General features: G+C 41.0%; 1 protein-coding gene across 1 annotated transcript in view; it reads left to right on the forward strand.

Moving 5' to 3' along the window:
- The first annotated feature begins 1085 nt into the window (after positions 1-1085).
- The window catches only part of cntn5 (contactin 5), a 586736-nt gene continuing 572449 nt past the window's right edge, over positions 1086-15372 (forward strand). The window contains exon 1 of the mRNA XM_084320137.1: positions 1086-1327. The gene's annotated coding sequence lies outside the window, so the exon portion shown is untranslated. The remainder of the gene's footprint in view (positions 1328-15372) is intronic.

A 15372-nucleotide genomic window follows, 5' to 3' on the forward strand; every position in this document is an offset into this window, starting at 1 on the left:
TGGCAATCTATTCCCTATGCTGCGATGCTCCAAATATCATTGATTCCCAGGCCCGAGGAAATGAAAACATAACTTAAAAGGTACTGCTTCTATAAAAAAAATATATAAAAAAAAGAGACTGCATGAAGAACAGATAAGAGAGCGGCAGCCACTGTGATGGATCAATTGCACAAGAGGAAAAGCACTGAGACATATTGTTTAATTAATGATGGGGATAGAGATAGAGGCTGTTAGCTCCTTGTTGCCATTCAAACACTCACAGCAGAGGGTGGGAATGTGAGCTGTGTAATTGATATTCGGGGGAGAGGGAAAATGAATCTATATTCTCCCGTCTAATGCCACTCATGTTCATTTAAGGAGTCAGGGGGTAGAACCGCACGACACAGATATGGTTCACACTGTCTCTGGTGGCAGCCAGAAGAGATACAAAAAGAAAAAATAACAACCTAATAATGAGTGAACTAACAATTAGTAAAGAGTGCCCCTATAGGATGTGGAGAGAACGTGCAGAAAATAGCATGTGGAACATGTATCCCTAAATCTGATGTATTTGGCACACCGTATTTTTTGTGTCTGTAATGGCATATTTAACAAACCAAAAAAAATCGGGAAACGAGTAACATGTAATTTCAAGCATAGGCTTAATTTCCGTCTTTCAATTTGCGGGATCTCTCAAATAAGTTTGGCCCCGTCATGTCCACCACATAGCTGTTTAAAGCCAAACGCCCCCCACCCCCCCCCCCCGTTTTCAAATAGAGTTGTAACTTTAAATTACATACATACAGGACCCACGGCGTTCACCAACGTACAGTATAGCAGGAAAAGAAGACTATACAGACAAGAGACACACAGTCGAAGAAGGCTTTTATAGTTAAGCCTTATACCCTATCCTGAGCAAATAGTGGGATGGAGAGCTGAGCTGGGGGCGCGCTGCAGAACTCAGCCAGCTGCTGCTGGAGGAGGAGAGAGAGAGCGAGAGAGAGGACCACATTGTCATCACCGTCCATCCCCTCTAGTGACGACATAATACCACAACGAGCGAAAGGGTTCCCGAGGTGGAAGCAAAGGTATAGGGCACTCTCGGAAAGAAGAAGTGACCACCACCGCAACAGAACAAAAAAATCGTCCTTTTTTTGGTCGAGGCTCCCTATGTATACTGTTCAGGCTGGCTTTCCAGTTAATGAGACAATATAAGGACTCCGGTTGGATAGGTTTACTAACGCTACCGTTCCGTACTGCTCGGGCGACCAAGAGACCAGTTATCCGCTTCTTCTTGAGGAGTAAAAACAACGTGAGACCAGAGCGACCCCGTTCCCAGAATTGTGCTGTGAGTAGCCTAGTTTACTTGTGTCTGTTTGTTTTGCCAGGCTATTTTTATTTCATTTCTATCTTTTTATTGTGTGTTTGTTTTTTGGTTGACATTTACTTCGTATAGTGTGAGTGAACGTACAGTACAGGTTGGCAACGCAGACAAGTTATGTCGCCCACGACGAGCAGATGTAGCCTACATTATGATAATAACACCGTAGAGAAGGCTAATTGCATGGCGATATTCATCCAATTATACTATTCAGCACTTGTTTTAGACAGTGCTATTATATGGATTACATTAATTCTGTCTCCGTGGCTGCTCTTGTGTCAAGGTATATTACCCCAGTTTCCATGGCAGGTTGTAAGAACTTGTCTTCGTCTGCCTGTGTTTGCATCTGTATTAAGAGTTAAGAGTAGAGATGCACGATTGTATTGTTTTTCGACCAGCACACTGACAAATGCCGAAGCTGTTTTTGCACCTGTAATATCATAATTAATGTTAGTTCGCTGAAAGGCTGCTGCGTCTGTAGCGTCTGTATAAAACACGTGGAAAGACGTGAATCGCAAGAGTACTTGAAGAGAGACGCATTGAGCTATAATTCACATCGAAGGGGCTTCGAGGTCTAAGTCCCTCTGCTTTTAAAGTAGCTGAGAGGCTAAATATTTGTGCGAAATGGCTCTCTTACAGGGGCGATAGTAGTTCTGAACATTGGACTTTTGAGCAGCAGCATCAGGTGAGCAGAGCAGGGGGCTGCTGAACTGTGCCTCGGGCTACATATCACACTGCACACAGACAGACAGTGAGACCGGTGTTGTGCCAAATTCATACTCCCTGCCACAATATGAGTGCCCCTGTTGTGCCAAATTCATACTCACTGCCACAATATGAATTTGGCACAACACCGGCACAAGTCCACATTTTCAAAGGTTTTGGGGGTATTTGGCTTAGGTTCAGTTTTCACAATTTTGAAAAAGTAGGCTATTGGTGACAGACAGTTCTTGCGTAGGGGCTTAACAACTCTCATTCAATCGTCATTATTATGTTATGATGAATTGAAAATGGGGGACCCTGATGTAAACAAGACGAAAGTCTTTCTCTGGTCTGCATCCCCTTAACAATTGTATGTATTGAGCTGTACTGTACTGTACCCATTCTGAAATCTGTTAATAAAGTTTTCAATCAATCAATCAATCAATCAATCGTATTGATTCCGGCTATTTTTAGGAGGGTATACTACACAGTGTGTTGGGTGTGAACAGGCAGAACTGTAGCCCCTTTCGTGACTGCGATCGAGCCCCTGGCTTGCATCGCAGTCACGAAAGGGGCTAGCAGAACTGTATTTATTCTACTGTTTCAATTTAAACCTCGAAAGATAAACGTAACACACTACCAAAGGGTTAACTCTTTCACTGCGACAATACAGAATGTTGTACAAAACTTGTAAGTCGCTTTGGATAAAAGCATCAGCTAAATGACTAAATATAAAAAATATATATATAATAATGTAAGGTTAACCCTTTTACTGACACACAACAGCGGGTTAACCCTTTCACTACATTCTGTAGTGTGGTAGTGAAAGGGTTAATGTGACAAATGGATACATACTGTACAGCTTGTAGTGTAACCAAGTTGTGCTGAATACAGATTTGTAATGTGTTGGTTCAAACAACACAACACAACATGATCAAAGCTCCAGTGTTAGTAGTGTGCAGTGTGCATCTAGCTTACAGTAGGTACATTAAACTCAAAATACAGTGGTTATTTTCCCATTGTGCTGGCACATGCACAGACAGGACATCTAATTGATATAATTAAAGCCCCTGAGTGTTGGATTTCAACATCAACATATAATTGCTAATTCAATGTCTATAATCTATATAAGGATTAAGCTACGGCAAAAACACGATGAGGGCGATGAGAATTGACGAGACCATTAGTATACAGCCTCTATATTGTATTGATATTGTGTGACAAGGCCATTGGTATACCGCTTCTATACTGTATTGATATTGTGTGACAAGACCATTGTTATACACAGCCTCTATATTGTATTGATATTGTGTGACAAGACCATTGTTATACACAGCCTCTATATTGTATTGATATTGTGTGACAATACCATTGGTATACAGCTTCTATATTGTATTGATATTGTGTGACAAGACCATTGGTATACAGCTTCTATATTGTATTGATATTGTGTGACAAGACCATTGGTATACAGCTTCTATATTGTATTGATATTGTGTGACAAGAGACCATTGGTATACAGCCTCTATATTGTATTGATATTGTGTGACAAAACCATTGGTATACAGCTTCTATATTGATATTGTGTGACAAGACCATTGGTATACAGCTTCTATATTGATATTGTGTGACAAGACCATTGGTATACAGCTTCTATATTGTATTGATATTGTGTGACAAGACCATTGGTATACAGCTTCTATATTGATATTGTGTGACAAGACCATAGGTATACAGCTTCTATATTGATATTGTGTGACAAGACCATTGGTATACAGCTTCTATATTGATATTGTGTGACAAGACCATTGGTATACAGCTTCTATATTGATATTGTGTGACAAGACCATTGGTATACAACCTCTATATTTTCTTTGCTTCTTCAAAACAAATCGATGCATGAACATCCAGGAGGTGGCAACAAACAGCAACATGTTCTTTACAACAGGAAGCAACAGGGTTTATGGGACATATAGTAGTGATAATTAGGCTACCATTGTTTCTGCAATTGTCTCATTTGTTTACAATACTAATTAGAAAGGTTAGTTATGAATAATATGTTTAAAAATATCCACTAAGTTTGGTGATGTTTGGACAAAACTGTTGATTTATGGCCAAATTCTCAGCAGGCCCATGCATGTGTTTGGAACTGGTGGTGCCCCCTATGGGGACATATTTTACAGTAACACATAGTTCAACAGTGTAATGAAACATATCCTCCAAGTTTTGTAATGATTGGACAACATTTTTGTATTCATAGTCTTTTGATCAGTGGTTGATTTGAATGAAACTTTCAGGATATGTATTAGGTACTGATCCGGACATATCGTGCACGTCTCGTGATGATTGGCCCAACGGTTATTGACTTTTGGTCACTATTTATGTGCTGAGCCAAGTCATTTTAAAGTTCATTCATCCATATCTTTGATATCAACAAGCCTTATACAACAGAAGTTTTGGTAGCAACCAGACCTACAGTTTTGGAGTGTAAATTAGCAAAATGGTGGAAAATCCAATATGGTGCACTTTTTGAGGCAAATTTGTAGAGTGAGGAAATATATATGCATGTACCACGTTTTATATAAATCGGACTTAAGGCGTAGGAGTTATGGCCTTTCAAAGTTCAACATTTTGACCTTTAACTCATTCAGCGCCAGGGATTAGTCGGGGCCCTGTGGTCGCATTGCCAAATTTTAAAATATAGGACTGAGTCACCTTGTTTGTAGAGCTATAACTATATTCTATATTATAGCTATGGATACAATACTATGACCCATTTGACACCACCTATCTTTCGTGCAAAAAATAAAAAAAAATTCTATCCACAAGTTCCCGTTTTATACCGTGGATATTCCCGTTTTATACCGGTCTAGGGTAATTCATGAAATTCTGAACCTCTTAACACTTTGATTACCAGCAATGCGGTGCGCCTTACCCCCGTTGAATGCCACCACCCACTTCAATGATAGCGTTGTACTATATCTTAAATTATGGCTATGTGTATAATATGGCCGTCGCTTATCAATGACTTGTTTGCAGTCAACATTGTCGAAACGGATTGTTTTTTAATCGGTTAATTTCCGTTTTATACCATTTTGAAAAACCCTTGTTTTCTTGAAAGTTTCAGGAAAATATAAAGATTCTGTGATAAACAGCCTTTACTGGAATATTCTGGAATACACAAAAAACTTTGTAATTGTAGTTGTAAAAAGCGAGCTGAAAAATCTATTCTCTCATTTCCTGATCAGCGTGCACACACACACACACACACACACACACACACACACACACACACACACACACACACACACACACACACACACACACACACACACACACACACACACATATGGCACACGCTGATATCTCTGTGAAAACAGATCCGATTATCCTAAGGCTGCACAGTACATTTCGCAGAGTAAATTTTACTCAAACTGAGTACATTTTACTCAAACTGAGTAAAATTGTACTCAGTTTGAGTAAAATGTACTTAGTTTGAGTAAAATTCACTCTGTGGTAAAATAGATTCCTTACCTCAGATCAGATGTTCTCTAAAAAGATGATTCCAAATATCGATCGCGTTTATTGATTCAGCGCTGGGTACTGGAAATACAGATTCCACGCTGTTCTGAGGGTCGGCGAAGACTTGGATCTCTCTGGATGGCTTGCCGGATAAGTAAAATGAGGAAACTGGATTCCCGCCCCCCATCAGTCTAATCCAATGGGGTGCAGTTACACAGGGAGAGACGATAGGGGGCGGTATTTTCCCAATGGAGCTCAGAGAGAGGTTGCTGCACTAACGTGAGACTAGATTGATGAATTCAAATCGCAAAAAAATATTAAAAACGACAAACAAACGCTATATGTCGTTGCTGGCATTCAACGGTCGGCATGAACTAACGACATTCACTTTTAGTGCTACCGTAATAGAGTTACATAGGTCTGAACTTGAGTTGTAAAAAAACTTGTGATATCGGAAAATATCGGTATCGGTTAAAAAAAAACACGATTTAATTATTATGTTTTTTTACATTTATTTAACCTTTATTTACCCAGGCAAGCAAGTAAGAACAAATTCTGATTTAATTTATTGTCAAAAGTATGCATAATGTTGTGTTAATTCCACAACAAGAGATATGTAATATTAATTACCTGAAATTATTCCATTTTTGGGGGGGGGGAAACCCTGCATATATCCGTATCGGTTGATATCGGTATCGGAAATTAAGAGTTGGACAATATCGGTATATCGGTATCGGTAAAAAAGCCAATATCGAACATCCCTAATTAATATTATTCCAATTGTTAATGTCCATTTCGTCGACGGCATAATTCACCACAACATATGGATCGGAGCTATTTGACACGCTTCGATGGAACCGGGACAACCGTTTGCCTCGCCCAACAAGGAAAAATTAAACCCGAGACTGGGGCCGTCCCACAGAGAAATAAAATATACAAAGGTAGAAAGGGTGCTCGATACCGCTGTCTAGCGTGATGCGGCCGGTATTGGACTTTTACATTATCATGAGGATTCCCCATGTTAACCCCGAGTCCGTGCGCCTGTAATGAATAGAAATATCGAATAAACGAAATAACGATCAAATAACGAGTATACTCGTTGTTGGCGTTCAACGATTGGCGGCCAATGACGGGTGTACTCGTCGATGGCGGGGAATGAGTTAATTATAGCACCCCCATTAGTAGGGGTGGGAATCACCAGTTTCATCACGATATGATACGATATCGATTCTTTGGACAACGATACGATATTTTCCGATATCACAAAGTCTGCCACGATACAATTCAATTCAGGTGCCTGCGATCGATATGAGACGATATTATATGCCCATTTAACACAATCAGTAACATTTAAATCAACAAAAAAAAAGGCAATGGAAATATTATTTGACATTTTTTATCTCTTCCAGACATTTAAAGCCCAACTTGCAGGTTAAACCCTACTCTGCAATTATGGGTAGTTTACATCATTGGTATCTAATTTAATTATTTATTTTTTTCCATTTGACGCCGGAAATTTCACTCAGAAATGGTTAAAAAGGTCCACGCACGAATAACATGCACGAGCAAATCTAAAAGCTTATCAGACGCTAGCACGGCCGTGACGTCACTTCAGGAAACGTATGCCTTATGCCCGTCCGGGTCATAGTACTACTGGATATATGGCGATGGCTAACGTTAGCATTATGTCTACTGTCGTGAACCATTTTAGATCGGGGCATGTAGAGGAGTTTGGGGAACGAGTAAAATCATGTGCAGGTCCTCTTCTCAGACCTGTGTGGCAAAGCACTGCACACGCATCATGCAAGCTACACGTCGCTGCATGTTGATCAATGGTGGCCCACTCGGTGCATCACAGTGGGCTACTATTGTGCTAACAACGTGCCGCGGCGTCCGGCTTGTCGGCCGGCATGAGTGCCCGATTTGGGGTGGTTCTCTCCTCTTTGTGTGCCCCCGTCCTCGCGGGTGTCCTGCCGGGGAGCTTGTGGACGCGACAACAGCGGCGGCCGTAGGGTGTTTGAGCCTGTAGCGTTAGTTAGCTCATAGCTATCGTGTACCACTAGCGTTACGGGCTCGAGCACCCTACGGCTGCCGCCATTGTCGCGTCCATGGGCTCCCCGGCAGGGTACCCGTGGGGACGGGGGTGTACAGAGAGGAGAGAACCATTTTGGGTCGGGCGTTCATGCCGGCCAGCGAGCCGGACGTCGGGATATGTTGTTAGCACAATAGCTACCAAGCTAAGCTATGTTAGCTTCTAACGGTGTATACACAATATGTACAACGACACAATGATTTACATTATTACAAATATGGTAACGTGGTTGTGGATTTTACAAATAGTGGTTAGCTTTAGAGATGGATGGCTATGATCACGGAGCAATAGTGTTGTTAGGTGAAACAGATACATTTTCATTCGGCTAGTAGTAGCAAGGCTCTCTGCCTGCAGTGCCTGCCACTAGCTGTGTGTGACTCTCAGAGCCCCCTGGTGCCCTGCACCTGTTGTGACGACATCATTTCGATTACAGGCGCACGTTATGAACCATTGATTAAAATATCCACGTGCGTGGTGATTGTGTTGGGCAGACAAAATGTTTGATAAAAACGCTAAAACTGGGTCAATTTCAATAATTTTTTTTCCCTTCTTCATGAAAGTCACCGTTGGCCTAGTCCACATTGTTTATTGAACAAAAATACAACATGCAAGTTGGCCTTTAAATGAAAAACAATCTATTGTTTTTAATACAAATAGACCTCCTGTTCACTGTTTTTGGTTCGTTTTTCTTTTTTTTTCGATATTAATATCCTATCACAGCGCTGTATTTTGGCTGGAAAAGGCATATTGGGAGTCAGAAGGTGCAGTACCGGCCAGATCCTGTTAGTGGGGCTATCTCGAGAATGCAGTAACCCCCCCTCAGGGCTGTACAGTGCGATGATCTCGTCGCAAATTGCCCCTTAATTTGGCCGTTGCGAGTTGGAAATATTATTTGGGAGCAACGTTGCGAGTTGTGATTTCAACCCTTCATTCGCATTTCACTCCTAAATTAATCCATACAAATTGGATACATTTTTTTAAAAACATTAGCCTACAACCAGGGCTGTACAGTGCGACACAATGTCGTGGTGCTATGAAAGAATCTGTCGGCAATGAATGAACTTACTGCGATCACCGATAGCCTGAGTGAAAAAAAAAGATTTGCGTGTGGAGTGAATCAGGGTCACGCTAGTACCTGGTACTTGTAGTCTATCGTGCGATTAAAGACCATGTCCCTATCTGCGTAGTCTATACATCCAACACCAAATCCCATAATTCCTAGCAAAACGAAACTGAATGTGGGCTCTCTTCCTTTCAATATGGGCTATTGCATCGCCAAAGAAGCACCTCATTTCAATACATTTAAGACGCAAAAAAGAACAACGGAGTGGATATCAGTCCATCTTATGACAACCACGTCCGATGTGGAGAGATGATAAGATGATGATGATTGACGTGATGATGTGATGATTGATTGACGGGGACACGGACACTTCTAACGTTCAGGTTCAGCTATGCATTAGGTGAGTAGTCCTACCGTAAGAGCCTCATACGGGTCAATTAAACCTTTTTGATTAGTCTTTCCTTCCAGCTAAGTTGGACTGAACATTTCACTGTCAAAAGCGCAAATGTAAATAAGGTTGCGTCGCAACACGGTTTTCAAAATAAAGGTCACATATACAAATACCTCTCAATTCTTATTAAAAAAAGTCCCGGACATTATGGCAAACATTAATTGGCATAGATCTCTATAAATGGCCCAACACATTGATCACTTTAGGCACACACTGAAACCAGTAACATCACAAATATGAAGCAGGTAATTACCCATACAAATAAACCTTTCATGGGGTTATTTACAATAATAATTCATTTGATTTCTAAAGCACTTTTCATTGTGAAACAAATGTATGCAGAGTTTCTTGTCCTCCTGATTAATGCAATGGTGTGTGTGTGTTGTGGTGATCTCATTCAAGGAGCACTACACAAGCGCGCGCACACACACACACACAGTTTGTTGTTTTTGTTCTAGTGATTTACACACTTTCTCAGTTGGTTCATTATAAAAGATACAAACCTGAAAACAAACGCACTTAAATGTTAAATAAAAGGACCACAGTAATGAGGCAGGAGGAACATATTTTCTTAATAATGGTAAAATTGTTATTTAAAAATGTGCCCCTAAGAAATATTTTTTGCCCCTAAATTTCTCATTTAGGGTGTGCCCCTAGTGAAAAAGCTTAGCGTACAGCCCTGCCCCTCCTTCCCAGTCCCTAGTGGACCTCTCTATCGCTCCATCAGCTTAGCTTAGTTAGCTCACACTAACGCAATGTTAATTTTCGGTATTTAACGCGACGTGGGCATAAAGGAATGGCGAGGATGGAAAGCATGTTAGACCCCTTGTGGGGAAAAAAACAACAGGCACTTATTTCGGGCAAAATAGGCGGACTCTGAAGCAATGCTGTCTAACGTTAACACACGCTGAGCTGCGCTGAGCTACTGTTGTTGCAGCCGGGCGGATATGCTCACGAGGGGATTTTCAAAATAAGAGTATCGCAATATGAATCGATCTTTTTACATTACATTTACATTTTGCATTTACATTTTTTACGTTGCATCGATCCTATTTGATAATTGATAATAGATCGTTATATCGATCTGGATCGATGTATCGTCCCACCCCTACCCATTAGGCAAGACCACCCGCATTTCATTGTATACCTGTATGCCGTGACAATTAAAACTCTTGACTCGACTTGACTAGGCCAATTGGGGTAATATTCAAAGTGTCACGGCCCTGGTCTGCTGTCAGCCTATGTGGCAAGTTTCATCCACCACAGCCTTGTAGTTGGCAAACTATGGTGGTCTTTCACACACACACACACACACACACACACACACACACACACACACACACACACACACACACACACACACACACACACACACACACACACACACACACACACACACACACACACACACACACACACACACACACACACACACACACACACACACACACACACACACACACACACACACACACACACACACACACACACACACACACACACACACACACACACACACACACACACACACACATACCAGACCGAAAGGCTTGTGCCGCCTGGTGGAGATATTAACAAGGTATCTGCTGTAATATATTATATTACGTTGACACAATACTACATGTAGTAGAAAGTACCATGCCCAAAGAAAATGCCCTAATAATAATCATTATTTAAGGTCAGTGATTTGATGTCACTAGATGTTACATCCCTCTCATATTGTACTTACACCTCTAAAGATGTAACATAAAAATAAATAAATAAACAATGATCCCTCTGTGGTATAGCCTACTTCTAGGTTAAAATAGGTGAGACGTTTAAGCTATATATACTGTATGTAATGGATGGCACCGCAAAGCGCAGTCACAAAGGACTTTAGATGTTGTGAAGTGACTGGGGTGAGTAGCGGTGCTATGGGTTAAACTCACTCTCATCCTCAAAAGACACATAGATACGTTACAAAGCAGTGAGTTCACTTCTTGATAGCGGTCTGATGTGCTGTTGCTCACGGCGTGGGAGACCCGGGTTCGAAACTCCCTCGGGGCATTGAAGTTTAAGGTGACGATGTCACAACCGTTACATATAGCCATATAGGCTACTCGCATTATTAAGCTTTAGTTGTGTAATCCAAAGGCAACTTATAGACGTGGCGCATTTCCTGTCACGAATCACCTTATCACCAGAATGATTTGTTAAAGCATTACATCACGAGACAGAGTGGGTTATAGAAATTAGATCACGCCTATGGGTGGTTGTTAGGCCCGAGGCGCAGCCAAGGGTCGTCAGACCCCCATAGGCGTGATCTAATTTCTATAACACACTCTGTCGTGTGATGTAATGCTTTTATACAATGGCCGAATTCATCCAACCTTATTGCTATACAATAAACACACATTAATTGAAGATTTATTGACAAAACCATCGGCAGAAAAAGTAGTTCCAAAAAAAAAAAAAATAGAAGTTGCCTCCGTGTGGAAGCAGCTCGGAGGTGCGCTGTTTCAAGGCAAGAATGCAGTGAGCGTGGGTTATTGAATTGATTGATTGATTGATTGATTGGACATTTTATTAATGTCCGCCTTGTTTCAAACTGGTTAGGCTTAGGCCCTCTTTCGAAGTCGGTTATGCTTAGAGTTTTTATCTTTAGAGCAGGGCGATAGACCACCAGCCCTGATTCCAAACTCTAAGCATAACCGACTTCGAAAGAGGGCCTAAGCATAACCAGTTCGGAACAAGGCGGACATTAATACAATTTTCAATCAATCAATCAATCATTCCAATAACACACGCTCACTTCATTCTTAGATGCTTCTATAGAAAGTAGATTTAAAAAAAAAAAGAGAGAGAGAAGTTGCCTCCCTATAGGAGGATTTATTATTTTTGGAACCTACTTTCTATAGAAGCAGCTGGGAGGTGCGCTGTTTTAAGTGAGCGTGGGTTTTGAATTGATTGATTGATTGATTGAACATTTTATTAATGTCTGCCTTGTTTCAAACTGGTTAGGCTTAGGCCCTCTTTCGAAGTCGCCCTCTTTCGAAGTCGGTTATGCTTAGAGTTTGGAATCAGGGCTGGTGGTCTATCGCCCTGCTCTAAAGATAAACTCTAAGCATAACCAACTTTGAAAGAGGGCCTAAGCCTAACCAGTTTGAAACAAGGCGGACATTAATCAAATGTTCAATCAATCAATCAATCAATCAATTCAATAACCCACGCTCACTTAAAACAGCGCACCTCCCAGCTGCTTCTATAGAAAGTAGGTTCACATTTGTTTTCTCCTACAGGGAGGCAACTTCTCTTTTTTTTTTATTATCTACTTTCTATAGAAGCATCTAAGAATGAAGTTCTTAACAGTTCTTAACCAGTTCGAAACAAGGCGGACATTAATAAAATGTTCAATCAATCAATCAATCAATCCAATAACGCTCACTTACAACAGCGCACCTCCGCGTGAGCGTGTGTTTTATTGGTTTGATTGATTGATTGCTTGAACATTTTATTCACAGTGAAATTAATGTCCTTTTGACTAATGGCATCTAACGACAGACTTCTCGCGATTTCTATTTTGTTCCACAATTACGACCCACCAATTACATAATCCAACATTGTGTAAGAAACTAACACATTTGCCGTGACAGAATAGTTTTTGATTTAGTCGTTATGATGCTATCAACACATCCATTCATAAAGATTATTGTCCGCCATCTTGCTTTAATTTCTAAAACCACGAACGGCGGAGTGATTGTAATTCGGTTGTGGGCGGGTTCTGGGATCATGAGCGGGGGTTATAAGAAATAACCACGTCTAACTGGTTTGCCAATCAGAATCGAGAAATTTGCATTCCATTGTATAATAAACATCATTGTGAGGTCGGTTTGGAGATCTGTTGAATACACATTTTGCTCACAATGAAGAAACAAAATTGCAACTGCAGCAGTTTATAATGGTCAACATTTTGGCAGAGAGAATAGTGAAGCTGAAGGTTTTATTTTTCCACAGATTACTTCTCAGGAAGTGCTTTAGACTGAGTACCTGTCCTCACATAGTGGTAGTGTGGGTGGGATGGCGGTGAGGCACTGACTTCTTAGACAAGTTTTACTTTATTTTCATCAAGCACCATTTTATTCCCTCTGCATTCTTCAAAGTACATCTCACTCTAAAACATTGCTAACATTTTATTCACCTGTTTTGTTGTTTTCCAAAGTTGTGCTACAGAGTCCACAGTGTGGAAGTAATTGCTGTTTAGTCTCTCAGGGCCTGCCCTGAATTCTACTGTAAATGCTGACTTGATCTTTATGGGAATATATGGTTATTAAAAGGTTCTATAAGTTATCATGACTTTATTTAAAGAACCAGTACAATTCTGTTAATTCAGTCAGTAAAAAGCGGCTTATTGTGGGATGTTAATGCTAGGAGTGTAATCTGTATCATTTGATTTGTTATCTCCACCAGACACAGCCTGGGGGGATAATGCGTTTGGTTGTGTGTGTGTGTGTGTGTGTGTGTGTGTGTGTGTGTGTGTGTGTGTGTGTGTGTGTGTGTGTGTGTGTGTGTGTGTGTGTGTGTGAGTGTGACGTGTGTGTGTGTGTGTGTGTGTGTGTGTGTGTGTGTGTGTGTGTGTGTGTGTGTGTGTGTGTGTGTGTGTGTGTGTGTGTGTGTGTGTGTGTGTGTGGGGGTGTGTGTGTGTGTGTGTGTGTGTGTGTGTGAGTGTGAGTGTGACGTGTGTGTGTGTGTGTGTGTGTGCGTGTGTGTGCGCGTGTGTGTGTGTCTGTCTATCCTGAGCTAATCTCACCAACTACAAGGCTGTGGAGTATGAATTGACAGTAGGCCAGGGACGTGATTCCTGTAATATTTTTCTAATCAGTCAACAACAAGTATTTTATTTGAATTAATTTACATTAGTGTCCATTCAAGTATAGATAGTATAAAGGTACACCCTTTGAACACAAGAGGGTGATAGTACACAGGATCGCTGCTCAGAGCCTCAGATAATCAGCTTTTTAGCCCCTGTTTACAACATGGAAATGCCATAGTGAACCTATTTTCATTGCTATACCTATGCATTAAAAACATAAATGCATTAATTAAATCCCCTTATTGTCCATTTAATTAAGCCCTGCCCCCTTGTGATTGGAACCTGGTGTCGCAATACTTTGCGTGGCGATACTGTATCGATACAAGGACGCAGAGTATCGATATTTTATTATGCAAATTAGTTTATTATTATTTTTTTTTGTATAAGGAAGTTGCATTGTTCATTTCAATACCTGTAATAGTACAGTAGTCCACACACACACACACACTCATACACACACACACACACACACACACACACACACACACACACACACACACACACACACACACACACACGCACACGTGTGCATTCAGTTAAGTTGGAATAGGACTGTAATACAAACAGTTCAGTTTGTCAGGTACATGCAACACAGATTACAGTGTTGACATCTGTCTGCTTGAGAAAATACCATTTGCTGCAATAAAAATTATTGAAGTGAGATGAACAGACTGAAAACTTAATTTTATTAGATAAAACATGTTGACAAAGTTTTACTTTGCAGTTGAAAAAAAGGTAATAAATGGCAATATATCGCAATATTAATATTGAAATACGCAGCATATCGCAATATATTTTGAATCGCAATACTATCGTATCGTGACTTAAGTATCGTGGTAATATCGCATCATGAGGCCTCTGGTGATTCCTACCCCTACTTCCTATGATTCCTAACTTCCTTCCTATGCTTTTTATCACCCTTCCTATGCTTCCAAACATTAACATCCTTCCTATGCTTCCTATCACCCTCCCTATGCTTCCCACCACCCTTCATATGCTTCTCACCCTTTCTATGCTTCCTATCACTTTATTTTTTATTTTTATTATTGATCTTTTTCCCCCTCCTTTATCCTCCGATTTTCTCCCATCCCAATGTTAGTCGTTATGCCAATTCCCAATCCCCTTCCTGGTCGCTGCGCACTTACCCCCCACAGTCGGTCTGGGAGAGTGGAGGCTATCACGTCACGTGCTTCCTCCGACACACGTCTAGCCAATCAACCGCTTCTTTTCACCTGGCAGCGCGGACTCTCACTGAGAGGGTGTAACGTGTGGAAGGATCACACTACCCCCCTTAGATCCTATCCGCGCTGAGCAGGCGCCCCGACCGAACTGT

Source organism: Notolepis coatsorum, assembly GCF_963971535.1.
Source record: "Notolepis coatsorum genome assembly, chromosome: 1".
Classification (NCBI taxonomy): domain Eukaryota; kingdom Metazoa; phylum Chordata; class Actinopteri; order Aulopiformes; family Paralepididae; genus Notolepis; species Notolepis coatsorum.